Source organism: Daktulosphaira vitifoliae, unplaced genomic scaffold (assembly GCF_025091365.1).
Source record: "Daktulosphaira vitifoliae isolate Bord-2020 unplaced genomic scaffold, ASM2509136v1 Scaffold_1, whole genome shotgun sequence".
Taxonomy (NCBI): domain Eukaryota; kingdom Metazoa; phylum Arthropoda; class Insecta; order Hemiptera; family Phylloxeridae; genus Daktulosphaira; species Daktulosphaira vitifoliae.
The window spans coordinates 15,966,579-15,978,583 of record NW_026099572.1 but is presented as its reverse complement, the minus strand read 5'-3'; the positions used below and the strand labels follow the sequence as shown (position 1 = coordinate 15,978,583).

The 12,005-nt window shown below is 23.4% G+C and overlaps 1 protein-coding gene and 1 non-coding gene across 5 annotated transcripts in view; one reads left to right on the top strand and one right to left on the bottom strand.

Moving 5' to 3' along the window:
• Positions 1–495: 495 nt before the first annotated feature.
• LOC126902069 (potassium channel subfamily T member 2) overlaps positions 496–12,005 on the top strand; it is a 128,611-nt gene continuing 117,101 nt past the window's right edge. For all 4 annotated transcript variants that reach the window (XM_050679116.1, XM_050679094.1, XM_050679108.1 and 1 more), the window contains exon 1: positions 496–563. The gene's annotated coding sequence lies outside the window, so the exon portion shown is untranslated. The remainder of the gene's footprint in view (positions 564–12,005) is intronic.
• Trnaf-gaa (transfer RNA phenylalanine (anticodon GAA)) lies at positions 9,636–9,708 on the bottom strand. The gene has a single exon. It is a non-coding gene; the product is annotated as a tRNA-Phe (tRNA).

Genomic DNA, 12,005 nt, shown 5'->3' with positions numbered 1-12,005 from the left:
TTTAACATTGAGATTGCAATGGTACTATTTTATAAATACTAAAAAAATTATATAATACAATATAATACAATGTTAATATATGTATTCCATTATTTTGCGTAATCATGCAAAATGCTTAAATACTTTAAAGTTCACATGTTGTATTATGTAATCTTTTTCTTTACCCATTAGTAATTTGTGTTTTCAGTAATTATCCAAAAATATCACAAATAAAAATTAGATTACATTTTAATGATTATTATTATAATAACAATCACTCTTAACTTAACTATTACAAGTACCAAATAATTTTACTAAAATAATTATGTTGAGTTATACTTTTTGTTTAAATATGGTATAAGTCAATTTTTATAATAAAAATATATATTAAAACTTGCTCTTCTTACTCTGTGGGCCATAGTAATTTTATAGTTGGCTTGTTTAAACTTATTATTTAACGTTTTATTATTTTTAGAATATCAATTCTACAAAATTTTGTTTTTCCCAGAGTCGCAGGACCAGTATGGAAAATTGGTGGCAAAATACTACAATCAGTGTGTCTGTCCCTCTTCTAACTACTTTCAGTAAGTTTATTAAGAAAAAAAAAGAGAGCTTGTAGATTTTACGTAGTCACATTAATTAATTAATAACACATTAAGGTCAACTGAATTTTCATTATATTGATGTTTACAAGCATGGGTTCAAAATTTAACCGATAGATTCGTCACATACTTAGATAATGTAATTCTTTGAAAATATAGTATCACTTTGTTTTCTTATGCATATAGCTGATTACATTAGTTCATTATTTTTATACCATTTAAAATAATCTTAATATTGCTATATTAGATAAGAGAAATCATTACTTTTATAATTTTAATTGCTAATTTAAAACGGTAATAGTACATAATTTGTTCTTTATTTAGAATTTCTGTGTAGTAGTATTATTAAAGTACTACTATAAGATAAAATTACTACAAAATTGATAGCAAACTATAGTACTAAATATTGCAAAACAAACTGCACCTTTCTTTTTGTATGCTTCAAAATTATTAGACATATTGCACTACAAGTGCAAACAGCATTGAATTTTATGACATTTGAAAATTTGTTATGATTCAATCTAGTTTATTTTTCTCTATTTAAATATAAATATAGAGCTATTAACTTTCATAAAATTTGATTTGAACTTAATTTAAATGCTAAAAACAAATTATGATACAATGTTACTTTTATGGAAGGTCAAAACTCTGAAGCTGTTTATATCGAAACGATATCTTTTCTACGGCTCTTTTGCACTCTCAGTGCACTAAGTTTAAAGTGCGACCAAATAGAAATTGTGACTATCTTTGTTATGTAATTTTGTCGTTACCTCGTTGTGCTCGATAGATTTGTAAAATAATACAGTTGTTAGAAAAATAGCCATGTCATGTTGCAAAACCGTTAGACATGTCCACTAAAATAAAACGGCAAGTCTTCAATATAAAAATCTAAGAAGTTTTGAAAATTAACCTGAAGTAACTATAAAATGTATAAATGTAGTGGTGTACCTAATTTTAGTACCGCAGTAAATAATATCAAATATAAAATTTTCTTAATTATTTTTTATTGTATAAAAAAATTAAATAATATAAAAATAATATTCTTTTAAATAATTTATTTTGGTAGCGAAAATTGAATGAAAGAAATAATAATTATAAATTAAAACGGTTTATAATCATAATTAAATATAATTTTATAATGAATTTCATAAGTAAATACTTAATATTAAATTTTTTTTCCTATATATGTCATGATAATTATCAGACAAAAATTAAAAATTGAGTAAAAATGTAGATTTTTAAAATAACTATAAAAAATATATAAAGGTAATTTAAGTTGAATAATTAAAATGATCCCTAAATCTTTATAATATTTTAGATTTAATCACAACTAAGTTGTTTTATAGAAAAAAAAAGTTGATAAGTTCTTACTTAAGGAAAATTGTTATAAAACTAACGCTGCAGTTAAGAAATTATTGTAATGAAAAGAGTAGGATAAATGATAAACGAACGTTTTAATTAATTTTTACTTAATTACTACCCAGTGAAAATAAGTCATTAGATAAACTCTATCTAACTAGTAAATAAAAATATCTTCTAAATAAGTACCAGAGGATTTTATACATTTAAAAGAATAAGTAAAGCCTAATTATTTTTTGTCGTCATATTGTCATGAAAGCAAAAATAATTTAATTTATGTATAAATTTGACACGTAATAAAATCTAAAACTTAAACATATTATTATATAAACATTTAAAAAGGTCTTAAGAGATAGAATTTTTATCTATCTCCAGATAGTTACATCTTTACATACACATGATTATATCTTTTATACATTTTTTAAAGACGAAAATAATTAAAAATCACTGTAATGTTTTACAGTGGAATATAAAGATAACACTATGACGTAATAATAATAGGAATGCAACATTAAAATATTATGATATCCTGAGTTTGCTTTAAAAAATGATTTGATGGGTTCACTAAGATTGGTTTTACTAAGATGTGTTTATTTTTTTTTTTTTTGTGTCTGTTACCACTTTTTCTCAGCTCTCACCGAACTGATTTCTTTCAATGATACGTCAAAAGATCACAAATCGTATCTAATCGAAGACATTACCCTCAAAAATGGAAAAAATTTCCCCGTAAATGGGGTAAATCTCCAAAAAAAATAAAAATTTAAAAATCGCTAATTTTTGACATTTTTTTAACTTTTTTTACTTAAAATTGTAATAACTTTTTTAAAAATAACCAAATCAATATAATTCTTTTTTTTTATAGATGCATGATGTCTTTACCTATCATTTGGTATATTTTTTTTATAAATCTGACTTTTTACCGGCTCACAGGGGGGGATATAAAATGACAACTTTTTTACAAAAATTTAATTTTTTCAACTTAACTTTTGAAAGTGTTCTGGAAAGTCTGATCCAACTATGCCACGTCACCACTGTGCCACGACCCCTCTGTGCTGGGTTTTTTAAATGTCTGATCTGTAATTTTTGAAACATTATTTTGTAATAAAAAACATTATACAGTGTATTAATTAACAGAACTTTTTGAGAAGTCTCAATTTTTCTGTAACCTGAGAATACAAGAGTCTGGACATTTTTGTGTCAATATTTTCTTAATTTAATTTTAAAGATATGTATAATTTCATGAAAGGATTTGTAATTAAATAGATATTGTATAATGTTTATATCAAATCAATATAATAAAAATTTAAAAAATAATTACCACTATCATTATATTGTTTTCTAGCAGGATATAAATTGTAAGATTTATTATTAAACCCTTAAAAAAAAAAAGATTTTAAGCATATTATAATTTAATAATATGAGCTTTATCTGCTCTTGAATTATGTCTTTAATAATTATTGCATTTAACGTATTTCTAGTAGAATGTAATCATAATTTAAAATATCCAAAATTAATTTTGTTTTAAGGTATTCGAATATTATTGTTTAATATTAATGTATTATATTTTTAATATATATATATATATATATATATAAATCGAATTTTCACATGCATGTATTGAAAATTTCTAATGTTTTCAAGGGAAAATGAAATGAATAGTGTAAACATTATATAGTATATATTATACTGTGTACTAATTTTATATACTTTAAATTACTAATATATACTTTATATTATATATTAATATATTATTTTTGATAAAATATACTATATAAAAAATATTTTCAATACATTTTGTGAAAAGTATGTTGTTTTTATAATTTTAACTTCAATTATCACTATTACTTTTTTTCTATAGCAAAAATAAAAATTAAGTTATACTACTCAAATTTTAACACTTGTATTATTGATTTTTGATTCATAAATACTAATACTGATCTAATCTATAATAATAATAATTATCATTACAGTCACTAAGATAGAAAATAGGGTGATAGGGTGACAATGGGTGTTTTAATAAACAAAAATGACAACTCAGTTTCTGTAAATATTATGAAAACGTTTTAGTAAAAAGGTGTTTATTCAGTCAAAGTTCTTCTGTTTCATAAAATGTTTGTATGACAAAAGAAACTTAATTATGCGTATAAAAAGCCAGTAAAAAGTGTGATTATTACTTTATAAAATATAAGTATAATTAGTCTAAAATAAATACACGAATAAATAATAAACGTAATATAATTAAGTTCTTGTTTTTGGATGGCAATATAAATGTTTAAAAATTAATATAATTTAATTAATTGATATTTGGCCCACTAAAGCTATCATTATTAAACTTGCGTAAACTGGAAAAATGTAACAATCGACTAGATGATATCATCATTTAGTGAAAATGTCACTAGGGGTTTGGTTGGGAGTATTTTCTATATGTGTTTAGCGTTTTTAATGGTAGAATTATACCCGAAATAGGTATACGCGGTTTTTTTAGTAGGTTTTGTGGTTTTTGAGTTATATATCTTTAGTTTTAAATTATCATATCAAATTTGATATAAAATTATCCACAAGTGATCAATTCTTATTATATATTTTTTTAATTTCTCTAGAAGTTTGAATTTTCACATACATTTACTGAAAGTTTTTACGTTTACAATGTAAAGAAAAATGTTGATACTTTGTGTCAATATTGTACTACTCATTATTTTATGCATATAATATTATAAACGAATAGAACATAGAAAAATCTAGTGGATCAAAAGTTATTGTACTTGTTAGAGCAGTCTAAAACGCCTTGTATATATTTAAGAGAATTTTAATACCATGGTACATTCTTTTAATGTTTACCTTAAATAGTTTTACCATAAAAAGACACGAAATTTTATTTTTCGGCAATTACTTTTATATCTTACTCAAGTATATTTTTATATTAAGTTGGGATTTTTATATCATTTTGTTGATGAATTATTATTATTTGAACATTTCAAGCATCATTTGATTGGTTAAAAATGAAATCTACAGAAAAATTCATTACTTCAAGAAATCTTTTCATATTGAGCCTACAAAATATAAGATATGCTAATGTTGCTTTAGATTAGATAAGTAAAATACTTTATAGAATTATGTATTAAATATGTAAATTATCGATTAAATATGGACTGTGGGTATGTGATGCAATTGTGCCAATTGGACATGGATATTATAGAATCTTTGCCCATTTACTCTTCCCTCTGTTCACTCTGCCCATTTACTAGATATGCCAAGAACTATTTACAATCTCTCTAAACATTATTATCTACAAACGAATATTAGCATATAGTTTGGTATATTCGTATATAGATTGTGACTGCATATAGTAGCATATATACAACATCGTTACCAGGAATAAAAAAATATGTAAAATTTTAGTATTGAATAAAAGCTTGAGTTCATGGTACACTACTTTAATGCAATAAAATTGTTCTCCAAGAAAAATTTTAATAAATTGTTTAGAAAATTTTCAACAAAAATGGACACTCTTCGAAGATACGCGAACAGTCAAGTGTTTATACAGTTATTTTCTTTATTTTTTAATGATGCATACACGCATTATTTATACTTGTTATTTCAATTATTATTTTTTTTAATCTTAAATTTTTAAATAATATCTTATTTTATTTAGAGTCATTGAATATCTATGTTAACTAAAATTGAATCAAATCTAAAGTATTAATAATATGTCAATTATTAACAGGTAATGAATGCTTAATATGTAATTCTTTAAATAAAATTAAAATAAAATACTTTTTAAGTACAAAAAGGATTCATGGGTACAATACCATAGCCGAGACTGATCATACGTCGTTTAATATACTAACAATGTTGGAGTAGACACACACAATATTTTCAACAGTATAGTACTATAATTTATCATTTTATACTTGACAGATGATTTGAAGTAGCAATATATTCGTTCATGTTTTGAATTCAAAACTAACTTATAGCCCAGTTAGTTTAATCGACAAATATTTGTGTAAGGAAGTGATGGGGAAGTTATTTTTACAACATGCCCTACACGTTTGAAAAGCTGTTGCCTGTTATTCATAACACCATATAATAGGAATTATTATCAAGAAAAATAATATCCTATTTAAATTTAAATATACAATATTTTAAATTGAGCGATGAATATTTTTTGAAGTTTAACAATCTATATAAATAATGTCATTAATAACAATGTAAGGTGAAAAAAATATATTATAAATGGTTTTATATTTATTCGCAAAATTTATTTACAAAATCATTGAAATTCATATATATTTCAAGTATTTGAATCAAGGCTAGTTATTTTTGTAATTTTTCTCATATGCAGTTAATTATTTCATCTATACCGAATTGATTTTTAGAACATGTTAAACAATTCATAGCAGAAACCTAAAATATAAAATTGCCTATGAAATTTTAATTAAGCTAAAAATTTAAGTTCGATTAAGGTTGTAAATGTAATTTTTATTTCCTATAATTATTATTCTGTGAAGTTCTTAAAAAAATACAAAAATAAATTAACTTACTATATAAGATAAAAATGTCTGATTAAGTATACATATTAAGCATGGGTTGTTTTAGTTTCTCTTTATGTTGTAATTCACCTCATTCTGTAGTATTTGAGTGAAATTTTGAAACATGGCAATTATAAAATTATAAATATACAAATTATTGCGAAATTTAATAAATTTATATCCAAGAGATTTTTATGATAGTAATGTTAATCATTGTCATACATTATTTATACTTGTATTAACTATGACACATCCTCATTTTGCCGTGACTACACTGTGTTTCAATGAAAATTTGAATAGTTTATTATTTTTTCTTAAATAAAAAAACATTTTTTAAATTCCATTTTCTGCTTTTTAATATTTATACTTTTAATGCAAAAAAAAAAATTTTTAAATTTAAATATTTAAACATTTTTTAAGGTTGGTCTCCGTTTTATATGGACAATAAACTGATAATATTTAAATTTAATCTGAAAAAATTATGAATAAAGTATTCTATTTATACCCTAAATGTTCAACTACTTATGTTGCATGTAGTACATATGACTGAAAAATGTTTATGTTAATTGTATGATTTATGTAAGGCCATCAACAGTCTTCTAACGTTATATGTCAAATAAACTAGAACTTATTTCAAGATTACATCTTAAAATAGTTTTGTATTGATTTATTGTTTAAAATATAAAATAGTTTATTTTTTCAAATAACATTTACAGTATAATATGTTATACTTTGGTACGACACGGTACCAAACGGAATTTAATATTTCGAGAACGGCTATTTTCGGTGAGTAAACGGTTAATTTTTTTTTGTTGTTTTAGCCAACGGCTTTGTTATTTTTCGTATAATATCGACATTTGAATGAAAATCACTCTTTCATTATTACCGAATTGAACATAAACATGCGATGCCCAAAGATTATTTCATCACGTATAAAACGTTATGCTTGTAATCAGATAATTCATAAAAATTGTCCAATTGCCGAATTTTAAAAAATAGTTCTAATATAATAAAAAAAAATTCATTATATGATACAATATGGGTTATTCCTACATCAATTAAAAATAAATAATTAACGGTCCTTAATGCTATATATATAATATATCTTATATTATAAGATATATTTTGTTTACTAGATAATCAAAAGAGCTTTTATTCAACATTTTTTAAAATTAAATTATTTTCACATAAACGACCGTTAAATAACATAAAAAATCTAATAGCTTAAAATACAATAATATTATTAATAACTGATATAAGTGAAAAAATCTAAAAAAATAAAATTTTATAAATTAATATAATCAATATTTTAGGGTAAATGACTAAACACATATTTTTCTAAATATAAACTTCTCTCCTCTAACATTTTTTTCATATAACTATATACAGAAATTTCTAAATTTTTAGGGTATTAATACTCTTAATCTCACCCAAATTGCGCTTATAATTGAACCAAGAAAACTATTATAATATAATTGCCACAACAAATTGTGAATACTAACCATAAAAAGTGAATTTATCTGTGTAGAATTTAATTAACTGTTTTAAGACGATAATAAGTGAGCATTAAAATCACAATTATTAAACATATATAGTTTGATGAACAAATTAAAACTTATTTTATTTGAAGTTTCTATTATGAATCTAAAATTAAATCTACAAAATGAATCATCCTAAGTTAATGCAAATCATAAGTTATATTAAGTAATTTTAAAGCACTTTTTTTACATTAAGACTGTAAAAACTGATTCTGTTTAAAGTTAATACAGCTGACCCAGAAAATGATTTAACAACTTCTGATTTTCGTAGTCTATTTTACTTTGAGATCTTGTTTACTCAGTTAGTGATTTTATTACGGTAATGCAGAATTAAACAGATTCCTATAGCCTCGACTTGAAATGTTAACTGTTGTTGTTTCAATTTTAAAATTTTAATAAAAAAATAATTTTCAATAAAGAGTTAATATTCAAGCAGTCTTGGAATACAATTATTTGAAGATAGATATACATAATGTATTGAAAGAAATAATGCAAACTGCCCGTTTAAAGCAGTTATGTATACATATTGAACTTATTAACAGATGGACTACATTCGAAATTTAAATGTTTTTATTTATTTTAACCGGCTTAGAGACTTATAGTATTTGACCAATAAAAATATCTATATAAAAATTATATTGAAAATTTTCATCTATCTATGGGTATATACAGAAACTTATTGTAATGGTTATACTCACTATGGATATGTAATGAAGATAGTGGAACGTATGCGCGTATTTTTAGTACGTACATTTACATGTACATTTAGAGTACATTTAGTACTCAACATTGTAACTCAAACTAATAGTGGGTTTGTATCAAACAGTTGAAGTAACAATAATGGTCAGGCAACAATGCAGAGGCCTAATTTTTCTAATGTTATCTCCATAAAAGTAATCTTTATCAGTGTCGTAATCAAATATGGTTGCATTTCATACCTCTGTCCTAACTCCCCATGACTATCTAAAACTTAAAACTATAATTTTTATTTATACAAATTTTATTAAAAAAATTGAGGAAACATTTAAAATAATTAGTAATCCGTACACTAGAATAACAATATCTTGTAGTCGTTACCACATTTCAAAATCGAAAACTAATAAAATATTTATTATTTAATTAGAAATATCATAGGAAAGTTACTTTCATAAATTAATCTGTAAGCGGCGTATCTTAGAGGAATGTATACAATAACATTAGTGTAACACGGTCGCCGTAGATTGCTTCCGGTCATAACAAATGTACCGGAAATCATGTGAAAAAAAAAGACACTGTCTGGATTAAAACTTGCAACCCAAGGCGTCCTAGAGACAAACTTTACATCATTGTCACCGTGTATACACATTCACATAGGTAGATAACATCTGAGGAAAACACGTACCGTGTCAAGTTCTCCCATTGAAACTTATAAACTTATAAAACCCAACCTATTTTTTTATATTGAAAATGATACTAGAAAAATGTTGAGCAAAAAAAATTACAAGTTCATTAAAAATAATACTTGTTATAAAAAAATATATCAGTAAATCATCTCCATGGAATAAATCTTAAATATATAATTCAGTATATAAATTGTTCAAATATTTATTATAAAATGAAAAAAATACATAATATTAAAAAAAAATTTTTGCCGAAACCCGGGATCGAACCAGGGACCTTTAGATCTTCAGTCTAACGCTCTCCCAACTGAGCTATTTCGGCTTGTTGAGAAATCTTTAATTTTTTAGCTACTTAAGGAAATAAATTATAAAGTACAACTGAGTTAAAAGAATTGCTCGAATTAAATCTTTTAATTGTGAAAATATAACTAATAGGTAAGTTAATGTAATACATAATTTTATCAACAAAATTGAATTATGAAATTATTCTTTTGTCATCTTCTGTTGAAATTAGATAAAATCATTTTACCATAATGTGTTTTAATTTCTTTAATATAAAAAAATTTAAAATATCTTAATTTCTTTATTTTGATTATGTTTCAAATTAATTATGAATAATTTTTTCAAGGTTAGAAGTATACCCTAATTAAGGGCGGGTTTAAAAGGGATAAATTCTCCGGGATCTGTTATCACTTAGTCATTTATTACATTTTGTAGTTTACATAAGTTAAAAGAAAGTTTTATTTAATTAAAAAAAATAAATAAAATGAATGTTTCATGCAACATTAAATTCTTTTTATTTATCAATAAATTCTATTACAAACCAAAATAAAAAGGAAAATATTTTGCCTATTTTTGCATTTATTAGTTAAAAATGACTATTTCATTAAATTTATTGGAAAAACACATACACGTTCAGTTAATTTCGAACAATTCGAACCAAATTGTCAACACAAAAGGCAGCTTTTATTAATATTGTTTACACATTAATTAATATTTCGATTAATAAAATAGATTTTGATAAAAAACATGGTGTTATTAAAAAAAATGTTTAATACCATTAAGGTATGACGAAATCGAAATTTAAAAAATTAGTCTGAACACAAAAATGTAATAAAGAAAGGAAAGCAGCAAGTATATTCATTTGCGTAGAAGAACAAAAAGTAATTAAGTAGTCCTTTTTATATTATCCGTGCATTTTGAATGAGCTAGCTAATTTTTTTAAGAATTATTTTATTACTTTATTAATATCTAAAAGTAATAATTTAAGAAATTTATAATGTAATCCTATAAATAAAGTAGAAGAAGGGGAAAATCGGTAATTCATAAAATACAATTTACATGTCGTGAACACTTAATAACTATTAAAAATCAAGAAGTTAAATTTTCTGTATTATTAACATATAATCAATTCGGTAGAACTAATTAAAAACGTAAATAATTACTAAAAACTTAATATAATTAAATTACTGTTTTTGAGAGGCAATAAAAAGGTTTAAAAAATTCATTATTTAATATGTGTAAATCTGACAATCATAAATATTACTAATAAATTGACTTTAATTTTAGTTTCGATGTAAAGCTGAGAAGGTTTTACTATTTTATTTATTATGATAAACTATTATACTGTGATGTGTTTTTTTTTAATGTCTGTTGCCATTTTTTCTCTGCTCTGAGACTGATATCTTTAAATGATAGGTCAAAAGATCACAAATCGTTTTTAATTAAAGACACTGTCCTTAAAAATAGAAAAAATTTCCTTGTTCTCTGTAAATTACAGAAATCTCCAAAAATTTTATGATTTTTAAAAACGGTAAATTTTGAAATTTAAACATTTTTTTTTAACAATTATAAATTTTTGATAAATGAACGGATTAAGATATTTTATCTTCGATGTGAAGCTGAGAAGGTATTGGTTTTACTAAGATGTGTTTATTTATTTTTTTTTTTGTGTCTGTTACCACTTTTTCTCANTTTATTTATTTTTTTTTTTTGTGTCTGTTACCACTTTTTCTCAGCTCTCACCGAACTGATTTCTTTCAATGATACGTCAAAAGATCACAAATCGTATCTAGTCGAAGACATTACCCTCAAAAATTGAAAAAAATCCCTAGTTCCCCGTAAATGGGGGAAACCTCCAAAAAAAATTACAAATTTAAAAAACGCTAATTTTCGAAATTTTTTCAATTTTTTTTACTAAAAACTGCCATAACTTTTTTAAAAATCAACAAATTTACATAATTTCTTTTTATACTAAAACCTTAGATATTTACCTTTCATTTGATATCATTTTTTTGAAAATCTATCACTTAACCTGCTCATTGGGGGGGATTTAAAATAGCAACTTTTATACAAAAATTAACTTTTTCAACTTAATTTTTGAAAATGTTCCGGAAATACTGCGTCCTTCAAACCTATATCAAATTTAAGCTTTTTTTATGTACTATAAAATGAAAAAAAAAAATTTGTCCCGACACTTTTTCTTCTACATTTAAACGGCTGCCGTAGTTAAAAAAACACTATTTTTGTGTTAAAATTTTCGATTTTCGATTTTAAATTTTCAACTTAAAAATGCTATAACTTTTTGAAAAATGTATATATCAGCACAAATTTTTTTTT